The sequence below is a fragment of the Amblyomma maculatum genome, chromosome 1 (genome assembly GCF_055883805.1).
Source record: "Amblyomma maculatum isolate TAMU_Amacu chromosome 1, ASM5588380v1, whole genome shotgun sequence".
NCBI lineage: Eukaryota > Metazoa > Arthropoda > Arachnida > Ixodida > Ixodidae > Amblyomma > Amblyomma maculatum.
In genome coordinates this window covers 417,666,949-417,680,444 of record NC_139344.1, presented here as the reverse complement: position 1 = coordinate 417,680,444, position 13,496 = coordinate 417,666,949, and the positions used below count along the sequence as shown (strand labels likewise).

Here is a 13,496-nt window from a genome sequence, read left to right as displayed (position 1 = left end):
CCAGTAAAATGCAGTAGATTTCCTCGACATAACTGAGGTTAAATGCAGATTCAAAAAAGCTTACTGTGCCTGCCAGGGATCGAACCTGGGACCTTCCGCGTGTTAGGCGGATGTGATAACCACTACACCACAAGCACAGGCCGAACGGGTTTTGCGGCTCGAATCATCACATCGCTCTTCACATGCAGCATGCAGACAATTTTAAGGTTTCTTTATTCGTGGCAAGGGAGACTGCGCCCATGTTGTAACGCTCCCTAGTGATTTTGTCCGCCTATTGTGTTGCAGTTACTTACGTGTCGCATTGAATGAACCTTCCCCTTGACCTCCGTGCTGCACCGTTTCGAGTCACGCTCGTTGAACTGCTACTACGTGCTCAATTTAAGTGAGTGGAAACTCAAAAGGGATGACCCAGTAAAATGCAGTACATTTCCTCGACATAACTGAGGTTAAATGCAGATTCAAAAAAGCTTACTGTGCCTGCCAGGGATCGAACCTGGGACCTTCCGCGTGTTAGGCGGATGTGATAACCACTACACCACAAGCACAGGACGAACGGGTTTTGCGACTCGAATCATGACATCGCTCTTCACATGCAGCATACAGACAATTTTAAGGTTTCTTTATTCGTGGCAAGCGAGACTGCGCCCATGTTGTAACGCTCCCTAGTGATTTTGTCCGCCTATTGTGATGCAGTTACTTACGTGTCGCATTGAATGAACCTTCCCCTTTACCTCCGTGCTGCGCCGTTTAGAGTCGCGCTCGTTGAACTGCTACTACGTGCTCATTTTAAGTGAGTGGAAACTCAAAAGGGATGACCCAGTAAAATGCAGTACATTTCCTCGACATAACTGAGGTTAAATGCAGATTCAAAAAAGCTTACTGTGCCTGCCAGGGATCGAACCTGGGACCTTCCGCGTGTTAGGCGGATGTGATAACCACTACACCACAAGCACAGGACGAACGGGTTTTGCGACTCGAATCATCACATCGCTCTTCACATGCAGCATACAGACAATTTTAAGGTTTCTTTATTCGTGGCAAGGGAGACTGCGCCCATGTTGTAACGCTCCCTAGTGATTTTGTCCGCCTATTGTGATGCAGTTACTTACGTGTCGCATTGAATGAACCTTCCCCTTGACCTCCGTGCTCCGCCGTTTCGAGTCACGCTCGTTGAACTGCTACTACGTGCTCAATTTAAGTGAGTGGAAACTCAAAAGTGATGACCCAGTAAAATGCAGTACATTTCCTCGACATAACTGAGGTTAAATGCAGATTCAAAAAAGCTTACTGTGCCTGCCAGGGATCGAACCTGGGACCTTCCGCGTGTTAGGCGGATGTGATAACCACTACACCACAAGCACAGGACGAACGGGTTTTGCGACTCGAATCATCACATCGCTCTTCACATGCAGCATGCAGACAATTTTAAGGTTTCTTTATTCGTGGCAAGGGAGACTGCGCCCATGTTGTAACGCTCCCTAGTGATTTTGTCCGCCTATTGTGTTGCAGTTACTTACGTGTCGCATTGAATGAACCTTCCCCTTGACCTCCGTGCTGCGCCGTTTCGAGTCACGCTCGTTGAACTGCTACTACGTGCTCAATTTAAGTGAGTGGAAACTCAAAAGGGATGACCCAGTAAAATGCAGTACATTTCCTCGACATAACTGAGGTTAAATGCAGATTCAAAAAAGCTTACTGTGCCTGCCAGGGATCGAACCTGGGACCTTCCGCGTGTTAGGCGGATGTGATAACCACTACACCACAAGCACAGGACGAACGGGTTTTGCGGCTCGAATCATCACATCGCTCTTCACATGCAGCATGCAGACAATTTTAAGGTTTCTTTATTCGTGGCAAGGGAGACTGCGCCCATGTTGTAACGCTCCCTAGTGATTTTGTCCGCCTATTGTGTTGCAGTTACTTACGTGTCGCATTGAATGAACCTTCCCCTTGACCTCCGTGCTGCGCCGTTTCGAGTCGCGCTCGTTGAACTGCTACTACGTGCTCATTTTAAGTGAGTGGAAACTCAAAAGGGATGACCCAGTGAAATGCAGTGCATTTCCTCGACATAACTGAGGTTAAATGCAGATTCAAAAAAGCTAACTGTGCCTGCCAGGGATCGAACCTGGGACCTTCCGCGTGTTAGGCGGATGTGATAACCACTACACCACAAGCACAGGACGAACGGGTTTTGCGACTCGAATCATCACATCGCTCTTCACATGCAGCATACAGACAATTTTAAGGTTTCTTTATTCGTGGCAAGGGAGACTGCGCCCATGTTGTAACGCTCCCTAGTGATTTTGTCCGCCTATTGTGATGCAGTTACATACGTGTCGCATTGAATGAACCTTCCCCTTGACCTCCGTGCTGCGCCGTTTCGAGTCACGCTCGTTGAACTGCTACTACGTGCTCAATTTAAGTGAGTGGAAACTCAAAAGTGATCACCCAGTAAAATGCAGTACATTTCCTCGACATAACTGAGGTTAAATGCAGATTCAAAAATGCTTACTGTGCCTGCCAGGGATCGAACCTGGGACCTTCCGCGTGTTAGGCGGATGTGATAACCACTACACCACAAGCACAGGACGAACGGGTTTTGCGACTCGAATCATCACATCGCTCTTCACATGCAGCATGCAGACAATTTTAAGGTTTCTTTATTCGTGGCAAGGGAGACTGCGCCCATGTTGTAACGCTCCCTAGTGATTTTGTCCGCCTATTGTGTTGCAGTTACTTACGTGTCGCATTGAATGAACCTTCCCCTTGACCTCCGTGCTGCGCCGTTTCGAGTCACGCTCGTTGAACTGCTACTACGTGCTCAATTTAAGTGAGTGGAAACTCAAAAGGGATGACCCAGTAAAATGCAGTACATTTCCTCGACATAACTGAGGTTAAATGCAGATTCAAAAAAGCTTACTGTGCCTGCCAGGGATCGAACCTGGGACCTTCCGCGTGTTAGGCGGATGTGATAACCACTACACCACAAGCACAGGACGAACGGGTTTTGCGACTCGAATCATCACATCGCTCTTCACATGCAGCATACAGACAATTTTAAGGTTTCTTTATTCGTGGCAAGGGAGACTGCGCCCATGTTGTAACGCTCCCTAGTGATTTTGTCTGCCTATTGTGATGCAGTTACTTACGTGTCGCATTGAATGAACCTTCCCCTTGACCTCCGTGCTGCGCCGTTTCGAGTCACGCTCGTTGAACTGCTACTACGTGCTCAATTTAAGTGAGTGGAAACTCAAAAGTGAGGACCCAGTAAAATGCAGTACATTTCCTCGACATAACTGAGGTTAAATGCAGATTCAAAAAAGCTTACTGTGCCTGCCAGGGGTCTAACCTGGGACCTTCCGCGTGTTAGGCGGATGTGATAACCACTACACCACAAGCACAGGACGAACGGGTTTTGCGACTCGAATCATCACATCGCTCTTCACATGCAGCATACAGACAATTTTAAGGTTTCTTTATTCGTGGCAAGGGAGACTGCGCCCATGTTGTAACGCTCCCTAGTGATTTTGTCCGCCTATTGTGATGCAGTTACATACGTGTCGCATTGAATGAACCTTCCCCTTGACCTCCGTGCTGCGCTTCGAGTGCGTGCTTCGAGTCACGCTCGTTGAACTGCTACTACGTGCTCATTTTAAGTGAGTGGAAACTCAAAAGGGATGACCCAGTAAAATGCAGTACATTTCCTCGACATAACTGAGGTTAAATGCAGATTCAAAAAAGCTTACTGTGCCTGCCAGGGATCGAACCTGGGACCTTCCGCGTGTTAGGCGGATGTGATAACCACTACACCACAAGCACAGGACGAACGGGTTTTGCGACTCGAATCATCACATCGCTCTTCACATGCAGCATACAGACAATTTTAAGGTTTCTTTATTCGTGGCAAGGGAGACTGCGCCCATGTTGTAACGCTCCCTAGTGAATTTGTCCGCCTATTGTGATGCAGTTACTTACGTGTCGCATTGAATGAACCTTCACCCTTGACCTCCGTGCTGCGCCGTTTCGAGTCACGCTCGTTGAACTGCTACTACGTGCTCAATTTAAGTGAGTGGAAACTCAAAAGGGATGACCCAGTAAAATGCAGTACATTTCCTCGACATAACTGCGGTTAAATGCAGATTCAAAAAAGCTTACTGTGCCTGCCAGGGATCGAACCTGGGACCTTCCGCGTGTTAGGCGGATGTGATAACCACTACACCACAAGCACAGGACGAACGTGTTTTGCGACTCGAATCATGACATCGCTCTTCACATGCAGCATACAGACAATTTTAAGGTTTCTTTATTCGTGGCAAGGGAGACTGCGCCCATGTTGTAACGCTCCCTAGTGATTTTGTCCGCCTATTGTGATGCAGTTACTTACGTGTCGCATTGAATGAACCTTCCCCTTTACCTCCGTGCTGCGCCGTTTCGAGTCGCGCTCGTTGAACTGCTACTACGTGCTCATTTTAAGTGAGTGGAAACTCAAAAGGGATGACCCAGTGAAATGCAGTGCATTTCCTCGACATAACTGAGGTTAAATGCAGATTCAAAAAAGCTTACTGTGCCTGCCAGGGATCGAACCTGGGACCTTCCGCGTGTTAGGCGGATGTGATAACCACTACACCACAAGCTTTTTTTTTTTTTTTTCTTTATTGCCGTGAAACAGAAAACAAAAATACACATGATAAAACACGTCAACTACACTTGAGCTAACGCGTACACGGCTAAAATCTTTTCAGGTTCACCAACTCATCAAATAGACATTGCCAATGTGGTGGATCCTTCTGCATCCTGAAAGTTTCGCGTATATACACCGCACTTTCAATGAAGTTTTCACGCGCAGATCGTGTATTTATATCTGCGTGACGCACCTGCATTCGTGTTTTCCACAAACTATGGAGACCAAGAAGCATAATTAAATCATAAGGTGCATCATCGTTCTGCACTGGTAGGAATCTGATTCCGTACGGAGTTAGGGGAAGTTCCTTTTTAATTGTCCTTTGGAGGACGTCCCACAGAAAAACAGCATCCCAACACTGTAAGAAGACGTGTTCAATTGTCTCCGGTTTTTTGCACAACAGGCAATTTGTTGTCCATGGGACGAAGATACCTTTTTCATTCAGCCAGGTTTTAACAGGGAGCGTATTAGAGTGAAGTTTGAAAAGGAACGTTTTAGCAGATGGCCTCACGGGCATCTTCTTTACTCTTTTCAAAACATCCTGCCCTGGGCCTCCACAGTGTATTTCCCTGGAAAAAGGCACCGGCAGCATCACGTCAATGAGATCTTTATACAGTTTTTTTCTGGGAACATTGAAAAGGTAATCAAAAGAAAACCGCACTTCCAGCAACTTGCATGAAAAAACAACTTCGCGCAGGTAGCCAGTCACAGTACCAGGCATGCTTTCACATGACACAATCCATTCAGGGAGCAGCCTCTGCAATCGCACTTGCATCACAGTTCTTAGAAAGGTATCTTTTTGATCACGCAGGAATATAAATCGCGAAACCACTTGTCGCAAGAACAAATGAGCAAGGCCAAGCCCGCCCCTTTTAACAGAAATAAACAAGTTCGTCCGGGCGGTTTTTTCCCATGTGGATGCCCAAATAAAAACAGCAAAAACGCGGTGCATTTTCTGAATTGAGGTTCGTGAGACACACAACACATTCATGAGGTACCACAGCCTTGAAATAAGAAAAACATTGCAAATGGAAGCGCGCGAAAACATTGAGAGTTGCCTTCCTTGCCACGCATCCGCTTTTTCTTTCGCTCTGGATGTTTCTTCCATCCAGTGCATGTTGGCATCTCGATAACAATCTAAAGGCACGCCTAGATATCGCGTTGGGAGAGCAGACCATCGCAGCTTACAGAAGAAATCAGGTGTCACGTCCCAATCACCGTGCCAAAACCCAGAGCTTTTCTCCCAATTGATCTTACATCCGGTTTGATCACAAAATGTTTGGACGACACCCGTAACTTCACAGATGCTCTTTCTAGTTGCACAAAACACTGCTATGTCATCAGCATATGCCAGCATTTTCACGTGTGCTGATTGCAGCTTGAACCCTAAAATGCGATCGCTATCAATGATAGCCAAGCAAAGTGGCTCTAAATACAGTGCAAAAAGCAGGGGTGAGAGTGGGCAGCCCTGCCTTACCGATGAACGTACTGCGATGCTGTCAGTCAGTTCACCATTCACTATAATACGGGTCGTGCAGTTCGCGTAAGCCATTTTAACACCCTCCACTATGACTTTTCCAAGGTTAGAATGCTCCAAAATGGAAAAAAGAATTTCGTGAGAAACACGGTCAAAGGCTTTCGCCAAATCTAACTGCATCATGGCTATCTGACCACCGAGTGCATCAACACATTCTAGTACGGTTCTTGCGACATGTATATTCGTGGCAATGGATCGACCCTTGATGCCGCACGTTTGATGAGATCCAACCAGTTTTTTTATTACGCTTTGCAGTCTTTTTGCTAAAACCTTCATATACACCTTGTAGTCAACATTGGTGAGGCTAATCGGTCGATATGACCCCACCAACAGTCGTTTTTCCGGATCATCTGTCTTGGGTATTAGCACAATGTGCGATGTAGCGAAAGACAATGGAACAGTATTACGTTCATAAGCTTCAGTGATTACATCGAGCATAAACTGAGCCGCATACTGCTGAAAAGTTTTAAAGAAGGCAGCGCTTAGACCATCCGGCCCAGGGGCCTTCCCAGGTGTCAGGTCATCTATTGCAGATTCTATCTCCTGCAACGTTATCGGTGTTTCTAGGCGCGCTTTACTTTCGTCATCCAGTGCAGGCATCAGTCTTAGAAAGTCTGTTTGAAAGCCGCCTACAGTCTCAAGCTTAGCGCTAAGCAGTTCTTCGAAGTGCTCTGCTACCGCATGCTGAATATCTTTAGCATCTTCTGTGATATGGCCGCCATACCTTATACTCCTAATTTCTTTCTGGCAGGCGTATCTTTTCTCGTCTGCTAGGGCTCGTTTTGTCGGCACTTCTCCAGCCCAAAGTTTTTCAGCCCTTGCACGTATGACAGCCGCTGTGTATCTTTCGCTGTCGATTGTTTCCAGCTCACTTTTAAGCTCTCGTATTTTACTGGCGAAATGCCCTGGCACAGTACTTTCCATGCTCAAAAAAAGAGCAAGTTGTTCATTCAGTTCTTTTTCTTTTTCTTTCTCTTTGTATCGCAGCTTACTACTCTTTTCTATTGCTTTCAATTTGACCCACTCTTTGAAGCTGTCCCATTCCGCTGCAAAACTTACTGGTCGCATAGCAAGACGATTTTCAAACTCTGTCTTAACTTCAGTAAGGAACTCTTCATCGGCAAGAAGTTTGGCATTCAGTTTCCATAGGTACCAGTTAAATCGCGATTTCTTTCCTTTGCGACCAAACACTGCACTCACGAGACAATGATCGCTGAAAGACACAGGTTTGACATCATATGCAGTACATAGGGAAACAAGATCTACCGAGGCATACACCCTGTCCAATCTGGCATGGCTATCTCGCTGAAAGTGCGTGAACTCTGGCTGGTTTCCAGTGGAGAACACACTACCAACATCCTCAAGGCTATACTCATGTACAAGTGCATTCAACAGCTCGGAGCTCCTGTCTCTTCGAGGTTTACACTTGGCCGCTCGGTCCACAGCTGCGCACACACAGTTGTAGTCACCAAGTACAAGCAAGATTTTGTCGACCTTCAACCACAACTCAATAGACTGAAAAAACAATTCACGCTCACGCCCTGAATTGGGAGCATACACACACACAACACGCCAGCATAAATTAGAGTAGGTAAAATCGGGAACCAAAAGCCGACCACTTGGACAGGCAAAAACGGACTCTACGCTTACTCCCAGCGTGTTACGTATAAATAAAAGGCACCCACCCGATACACCAACAGAATGGCATACACACACATAAAAGTTTGTTTGAAAAGAAGCCACCATACGGTCAGTGCTTTCTTGGCTCTCAATCTTTGACTCTTGCACAGCTGCTATATCTATATCATTATCCACAAGGAGGCGACTGAGCTGGCATTGTCGCCTTCTCGCTCCCAGTCCTCTAACATTCAAAGTAGCTACGTGTAACGGCGAATTAAGCTTGAGAGTCATGTACTAGAGAGAGACGCCAGTACCGGCATGGTGCCTACCTTCATGGTTGCGTGGCCTCCGCTTCTGACAAACAGCGGCGTATGCATGCATGTAATGTCCTGCCAGCAGAATGTCGGGATGCATTCAAACGAAGTCCAAGCCCATTGTTTCATTTTTGCTAACACACGCACCACTTGGTTGTAGAAGGTTCGTGACGCTGGTCGGTAGGCAGCCGACCCACAAATCGTTCAGGTCTCCACAAAAACTACGGAGGCGGTTTCCCCGCCTGCCGCGTGTCAGCCGAGAAGTTCGGCTTCGGTCTTAACGTGGCTCTTCGGATGCCAGAAGTTTTCGGCGGCGGCTCACCACAAACACCGCCTGGCAGCTGAGTCTCCTCGACGCTTTCCTCATGCGGACGTTTCGCGGCAATTAAGGCTGCTGTCTCCGGCCCAACCTCCATGGCATCAGTACAGGAAGGCTCAGTACTGAGATGATCCTCAGCGTCAGAAAATTTGGTTAAGTCTTCTGACCCTTCCTTTGACTCGCTTTCATGGTCCTGGGATGGAACGTTCAAGACCTGCCGAGGTTCATTCTTTTCATTTGAGACCATCACCTTACCCTTTGTTAAAACCGTCATGGAAGGCGCGTCCTGTTTCGTTGACTGACCTCTAATGTCAGCAGCCTCCTCCGCATCCGCCTCGTCCATAATTAACTCGGACGAGTCTTCGCTGGTCCCAGGTCCGGCAATGCTAGCGTAGGTTCGTGCACACTGGTTGTCTTCATGCCCGAACCGTCGGCAGGTTCCGCAGCGAGGAACCCGGCACTCTTTGCGGATGTGACCCGTACTCCGGCAGCGTAGGCACAACGGGGGTCTGCCTGGCACAATGACGAGCGCGAGCTCACCGCTAACATTGAGCTGATGCGGCAGGTCGTCGAGCTTCATGCCAGCTTTCAGCTTCAGCGTGACGAGTCTAGTTGTAGAGCCCTTTTCCAGCATACCTTTAACACGCCAGCGCTCCCGGGAAACGTCTGACACCTTTCCGTACGGCGCAAATGCAGCACGAACATCTTCATCTGGCACGTTGTGAAGTAGCCAGTGAAGCTTGAGTCGCACGTCCTGGTTCGCCGGGTCAATCACCAAGCAGCGACCGTTTTTCACAGACAGCTCACCTACACTGACGATCTTGTTGACGGCTTCAGTATCCTTGAGAGTGACGGCCCAGACGTGGCTCATCCGATACGCCCCCATAGCGATAACATCGGGGATTAGCGAGTGTTGTGCTAAAGCATCCCGGAAATCTTCCACCCGGTACGGGCGGGCCCTGATATCGGCGTGCAAAAAAACGGTATTCAAAACAAACCGACCTGTTGGAAGTGCAGGCAAAACGACCTGGTAAGTGTTGTCCTTTTCAGCAGTCCTGTTACCGCGGCCTGACATGGCCGCTGAAGCCGCTCCTGAGGAGCCCTGCATCCTGCGTCCGTTCACTGGCGTGGCCGGAAGCAGAATCCTTGTGCCCCACTACACCACAAGCACAGGACGAACGGGTTTTGCGACTCGAATCATCACATCGCTCTTCACATGCAGCATACAGACAATTTTAAGGTTTCTTTATTCGTGGCAAGGGAGACTGCGCCCATGTTGTAACGCTCCCTAGTGATTTTGTCCGCCTATTGTGATGCAGTTACATACGTGTCGCATTGAATGAACCTTCCCCTTGACCTCCGTGCTGCGCCGTTTCGAGTCACGCTCGTTGAACTGCTACTACGTGCTCATTTTAAGTGAGTGGAAACTCAAAAGGGATGACCCAGTAAAATGCAGTACATTTCCTCGACATAACTGAGGTTAAATGCAGATTCAAAAAAGCTTACTGTGCCTGCCAGGGATCGAACCTGGGACCTTCCGCGTGTTAGGCGGATGTGATAACCACTACACCACAAGCACAGGACGAACGGGTTTTGCGACTCGAATCATCACATCGCTCTTCACATGCAGCATACAGACAATTTTAAGGTTTCTTTATTCGTGGCAAGGGAGACTGCGCCCATGTTGTAACGCTCCCTAGTGATTTTGTCCGCCTATTGTGATGCAGTTACTTACGTGTCGCATTGAATGAACCTTCCCCTTGACCTCCGTGCTGCGCCGTTTCGAGTCACGCTTGTTGAACTGCTACTACGTGCTCAATTTAAGTGAGTGGAAACTCAAAAGTGATGACCCAGTAAAATGCAGTACATTTCCTCGACATAACTGAGGTTAAATGCAGATTCAAAAAAGCTTACTGTGCCTGCCAGGGATCGAACCTGGGGCCTTCCGCGTGTTAGGCGGATGTGATAACCACTACACCACAAGCACAGGACGAACGGGTTTTGCGACTCGAATCATCACATCGCTCTTCACATGCAGCATACAGACAATATTAAGGTTTCTTTATTCGTGGCAAGGGAGACTGCGCCCATGTTGTAACGCTCCCTAGTGATTTTGTCCGCCTATTGTGATCCAGTTACTTACGTGTCGCATTGAATGAACCTTCCCCTTGACCTCCGTGCTGCGCCGTTTCGAGTCACGCTCGTTGAACTGCTACTACGTGCTCAATTTAAGTGAGTGGAAACTCAAAAGTGATGACCCAGTAAAATGCAGTACATTTCCTCGACATAACTGAGGTTAAATGCAGATTCAAAAAAGCTTACTGTGCCTGCCAGGGATCGAACCTGGCACCTTCCGCGTGTCAGGCGGATGTAATAACCGCTACACCACAAGCACAGGACGAACGGATTTTGCGACTCGAATCACCACATCGCTCTTCACATGCAGCATACAGCCAATTTTAAGGTTTCTTTATTCGTGGCATGGGAGACTGCGCCCATGTTGTAACGCATCCTAGTGATTTTGTCCGGCTATTGTGATGCAGTTACTTACGTGTCGCATTGAATGAACCTTCCCCTTGACCTCCGTGCAGCGCCGTTTCGAGTCACGCTCGTAGAACTGCTACTACGTGCTCATTTTAAGTGAGTGGAAACTCAAAAGTGATGACCCAGTAAAATGCAGTACATTTCCTCGACATAACTGAGGTTAAATGCAGATTCAAAAAAGCTTACTGTGCCTGCCAGGGATCGAATCTGGGACCTTCCGCGTATTAGGCGGATGTGATAACCGCTACACCACGAGCATTTTTTTTCTTTGTTGCGAAATATACATAATGACAAAATATACAGTAAAAAATATTTACAAGGTTTGCATGCCGATTGCCTGCCGCTATTTTTTGAGTTTCATTTGTGCAAGCTTTCTAATTTCTAAACACGTCTGGGCGAACGTGCGCATTTTTCGGGAGTGAGAGCTGAAAATTAATGACCCGATAAAATGCGCTACTTTTTCACGAAATGATCAAAGTTTAGTGCAAATTCAAAAAATATGGCTGTGCCTGCCAAGGTCGAACATGGGACCTTCCATGTGTTAGGCGAATGTGATAACCACTATACTAGATGTGCTGTTTCTTTCTTTATTGCCTGGTATTTGGACAATTTTCACACCAAAAGCATTAAAGCACGTTGCCGTTCTTCGGTAAACGTGAATGTTTAGAATTTATTGATTTTTACATCACCATACAAAACGCTGACCCATTCAGATGGCTTCTTTTGGGCGCGGTAAGCATCGCGCACATACCCGCCACTTTCAATGAAATGTTCCCGAACTGGAGTTACGTTCATAGTAGCATATCTGACACACATTCTTCTTTTTTATATATATATATACTGTGAAGGCCCACCAGCATAATAAGATCCTAAGCAACGCGTCTCATCTTGTACAGACAAGAACCGGATTCCATACAATGTCACTGGCCGGTCTTTCTTAATCGTTCTTTGCCGAATGTCCTAATAAAAAACCGCGTCCCAACTTTCTATAAAGGCATGTTCGACCATCTGAAGCTTTCTTCAGAGAATGAAGTTAACCGCACTTGGCACGAAAATTTTTTTTTTTTGATCAATCCAAGTTTTTACCGGCATTGTATTTGTATGTGGCTTGAAGAAAAAACTCTTTACATTAGCTTTCACCGGCTTCTTCATTACCCTCTTTAACGTCCTGTCCTGGGCCTTCACAGTTTAGCTGTCGACACTGTTGTTTGGTCAGCATCACATCCAACAAATCTGTGTACAATTTCCTTCTTGATGTGGAACGTAAACTATAGAAAGCCGCACTTTCAGCATACTGAAAGCTGTGGCCACTTAGCGCCAAAACCCTCTTACACATGTGGTTCTTTTATCAGAACAGGATACAAGAAACTCCGGCAAACAATTGCGCAGGCGCACCTGAATCCCTGTACGTAAAAAAAGCATAATTCTGATAGTGGAGAAAAATATAGCGGGACACAATTTGTCCTACGAATAAATGTACAAGACCCACTCTCCCATTGCGAACAGAAAGAAACAGGTTAGCCCTATTTGTGCACTCCAATGGGCTACCCCAAATGGAAACAGCAAATATTCTGTGTGTTTCCTGTTTGCTTACTCGTCACATGAATAACACCTGCAATGCATACGAAATCTTCGCTACTAGAAAGATGTTGCAAATAGTTGCCCGGGTCTTACAAATTCCTTCCATTCCATGCATACTTTTACCTTCTTAAATTCTCAGTTTCATTATTCCAGTATTCCTCACTGTATCTGTAGTGCTCAAGTGGCGCTCCCAAATACTTTGTAGGCAGTGCTGTATATTTTACACTGGCAAAGGATTTAGGTTTACAATCCTAGTCCCCGTGCCAGAATCCAGCCGACTTTTCCCAGCTTACCTGACAGCTGTTTTAACGTAAAAAGTCAGTGGTCCTTTTTACAGCTTCTTCAACGCTTTTGCTGTCGGCGCAAAAAATAGCAACGTCATCTGAATAGGCAAGTACCTTACCCTCATGCTGCTCGAGAGTGAAGCCCCGTATCCTTTCATTTTTCAGTAAGCCCGTGCAAAAGGGCTCGAGGTATAAGGCGAAACGCAACGGGACAATGGACAGCCCTGCCTCACGGACGATTTCACTGGCATTCTTTTGGAAATTTTTTTTTTATTCACAACAATGCGTGTTGTGCACTCTGAGTACGCCATTGTCCGTAATCACACTCCCTGTGTTCACATACTCTAACATTTGGAAAATGACTTTATGGGACACCCAATCGAAAGCTTTCGCCAGATCGAGTTGCAACATCGCAACCCGGCCTTCGAAAGCATCATCATCATCATCATTAGCCTGATTATACCCACTGCAGGGCGAAGGCCTCTCCCATATTTCTCCACTTAACCCGGTTCTGTGCTAGCTGCATCACAACATTCGAAAGCATCACAACATTCTAAAACACTTCTCATCGCATGTACTTTGAGTCCTCCTCGCCAACACTTTAACAAAAAGTTTG

The 13,496-nt window shown here is 46.9% G+C and overlaps 15 non-coding genes across 15 annotated transcripts; all 15 read right to left on the bottom strand.

The window, feature by feature from the left end:
• Positions 1-64: 64 nt before the first annotated feature.
• TRNAV-AAC (transfer RNA valine (anticodon AAC)) lies at positions 65-137 on the bottom strand. The gene has a single exon. It is a non-coding gene; the product is annotated as a tRNA-Val (tRNA).
• A 335-nt stretch (positions 138-472) lies between these two features.
• Positions 473-545, bottom strand: TRNAV-AAC (transfer RNA valine (anticodon AAC)). The gene has a single exon. It is a non-coding gene; the product is annotated as a tRNA-Val (tRNA).
• A 335-nt stretch (positions 546-880) lies between these two features.
• On the bottom strand, positions 881-953 carry TRNAV-AAC (transfer RNA valine (anticodon AAC)). The gene has a single exon. It is a non-coding gene; the product is annotated as a tRNA-Val (tRNA).
• A 335-nt stretch (positions 954-1,288) lies between these two features.
• On the bottom strand, positions 1,289-1,361 carry TRNAV-AAC (transfer RNA valine (anticodon AAC)). Its single transcript has one exon. It is a non-coding gene; the product is annotated as a tRNA-Val (tRNA).
• A 335-nt stretch (positions 1,362-1,696) lies between these two features.
• Positions 1,697-1,769, bottom strand: TRNAV-AAC (transfer RNA valine (anticodon AAC)). The gene has a single exon. It is a non-coding gene; the product is annotated as a tRNA-Val (tRNA).
• Positions 1,770-2,104: 335 nt separating this feature from the next.
• On the bottom strand, positions 2,105-2,177 carry TRNAV-AAC (transfer RNA valine (anticodon AAC)). The gene has a single exon. It is a non-coding gene; the product is annotated as a tRNA-Val (tRNA).
• A 335-nt stretch (positions 2,178-2,512) lies between these two features.
• Positions 2,513-2,585, bottom strand: TRNAV-AAC (transfer RNA valine (anticodon AAC)). Its single transcript has one exon. It is a non-coding gene; the product is annotated as a tRNA-Val (tRNA).
• Positions 2,586-2,920: 335 nt separating this feature from the next.
• On the bottom strand, positions 2,921-2,993 carry TRNAV-AAC (transfer RNA valine (anticodon AAC)). Its single transcript has one exon. It is a non-coding gene; the product is annotated as a tRNA-Val (tRNA).
• A 335-nt stretch (positions 2,994-3,328) lies between these two features.
• TRNAV-AAC (transfer RNA valine (anticodon AAC)) lies at positions 3,329-3,401 on the bottom strand. Its single transcript has one exon. It is a non-coding gene; the product is annotated as a tRNA-Val (tRNA).
• Positions 3,402-3,746: 345 nt separating this feature from the next.
• TRNAV-AAC (transfer RNA valine (anticodon AAC)) lies at positions 3,747-3,819 on the bottom strand. The gene has a single exon. It is a non-coding gene; the product is annotated as a tRNA-Val (tRNA).
• Positions 3,820-4,155: 336 nt separating this feature from the next.
• TRNAV-AAC (transfer RNA valine (anticodon AAC)) lies at positions 4,156-4,228 on the bottom strand. Its single transcript has one exon. It is a non-coding gene; the product is annotated as a tRNA-Val (tRNA).
• Positions 4,229-4,563: 335 nt separating this feature from the next.
• On the bottom strand, positions 4,564-4,636 carry TRNAV-AAC (transfer RNA valine (anticodon AAC)). Its single transcript has one exon. It is a non-coding gene; the product is annotated as a tRNA-Val (tRNA).
• Positions 4,637-9,977: 5,341 nt separating this feature from the next.
• Positions 9,978-10,050, bottom strand: TRNAV-AAC (transfer RNA valine (anticodon AAC)). The gene has a single exon. It is a non-coding gene; the product is annotated as a tRNA-Val (tRNA).
• Positions 10,051-10,385: 335 nt separating this feature from the next.
• On the bottom strand, positions 10,386-10,458 carry TRNAV-AAC (transfer RNA valine (anticodon AAC)). Its single transcript has one exon. It is a non-coding gene; the product is annotated as a tRNA-Val (tRNA).
• Positions 10,459-10,793: 335 nt separating this feature from the next.
• Positions 10,794-10,866, bottom strand: TRNAV-GAC (transfer RNA valine (anticodon GAC)). Its single transcript has one exon. It is a non-coding gene; the product is annotated as a tRNA-Val (tRNA).
• Between the last annotated feature and the right edge of the window lie 2,630 nt (positions 10,867-13,496).